Source organism: Marmota marmota, unplaced genomic scaffold (genome assembly GCF_001458135.2).
Source record: "Marmota marmota marmota unplaced genomic scaffold, marMar, whole genome shotgun sequence".
NCBI classification, from domain to species: Eukaryota; Metazoa; Chordata; class Mammalia; order Rodentia; family Sciuridae; genus Marmota; species Marmota marmota.
In genome coordinates this window covers 5,461,110-5,462,178 of record NW_026000079.1, presented here as the reverse complement: position 1 = coordinate 5,462,178, position 1,069 = coordinate 5,461,110, and the positions used below count along the sequence as shown (strand labels likewise).

At 51.7% G+C, this 1,069-nt stretch overlaps 2 long non-coding RNA genes across 2 annotated transcripts in view; one reads left to right on the top strand and one right to left on the bottom strand.

Moving 5' to 3' along the window:
- LOC107156796 overlaps window positions 1–178 on the top strand; it is a 3,054-nt gene extending 2,876 nt beyond the window's left edge. The window contains exon 3 of the long non-coding RNA XR_001505402.2: window positions 58–178. This is a non-coding gene — a long non-coding RNA (uncharacterized LOC107156796). The remainder of the gene's footprint in view (window positions 1–57) is intronic.
- LOC125620276 lies at window positions 4–836 on the bottom strand. Its single transcript, XR_007351892.1, has 2 exons — window positions 727–836; window positions 4–433 (listed from the first exon to the last, which is right to left on the bottom strand). It is a non-coding gene; the product is annotated as an uncharacterized LOC125620276 (long non-coding RNA).
- Window positions 837–1,069: the final 233 nt, after the last annotated feature.

The window sequence follows — 1,069 nt, the reverse complement described above, 5'->3', positions numbered from 1 at the left end:
GGGGGGGGGGGGGGAAGGCCACACTCCTAACCTAGCAGAGCCACTTCTGTTTTGCAGGGTCCGCTGGAATTACAAGAGCCCTGTTGCCATCAGTGCGGGTCTCCAAGCTGCCTTGGGCTCTCTCTCTGCTATTGCAAAGGCTTTTAAAGATCCTCATTAAAACCAGACCTTCCTGTTCTCTCTGCTTGGTTTCACTGGGAAGGAGGACAACCTCCTGCTTGGGAGGGCTGCCCTGCCCCACTCTGAGCTGTTAGGCAGCAGGTCTGTGTCTGTGTCTGTTTCTGGCGGTCAGGGGCTTCTTGCTATGGCAGGGCACATTCCCACTCCAGAGCAGAGAACAGGGCTGGGGACCCTGAGAGGACCACAGCTGGCTGTGGTGAGACAGGAACAAGTGAGTCCAGATTTGAGTGTCTTCGGTGGAGGAGGAATTGGGCTGGAAGGACATGGAGAGAAAATGATATCAGACATTAAAACCCACTCAAGGTCATGAATCTTGTGAAATATGAGCCTAACAGGTGCCTTAGGATGTGGTGGACTTTGTTCTTGAGGATCTTTAGGAATAATGTCCATCCATTTGATTTTTGGCTAAGAGGCAGGGAATGGACCAGATGGTCTCATGAAGTCCCAGAGGCTCACGAAGCTAGGAGGCATGGGGTCTTTTACGTTTATGTCATCCCTCTCTGGCCTCCACTGTCCATTGGCTCCATTGTAGGAAGAACCGCTCACCTGTGTGTCACCTGTCAACGTCACTATGGCAACAGAAGCACAGACCAAAGCAGTGGTGGTTATTTTTATTTCCCTTGCCTCCGCCTGCCTTGTTCCCAACTGCCATCACCTGAGGAAGAGAAGGGGCAAAACAGGGTGTTTAGGGGACTATTAAAACTTCACACAATAAGCTGTGGGATGGGGGCCTGCGGAGCTAAGGAGCACACCCTGACAATGAGATATCCTTGTTTAGAAAACCCAACAAAGCCTTCAGCAAAAGCATACACCCACCAAGGGCCTCTGGTGTGAAGGGTCATGTGAATGCTCTTGGACCCTTTCCTGGGAGAAGAGACCTGCAGTGGTG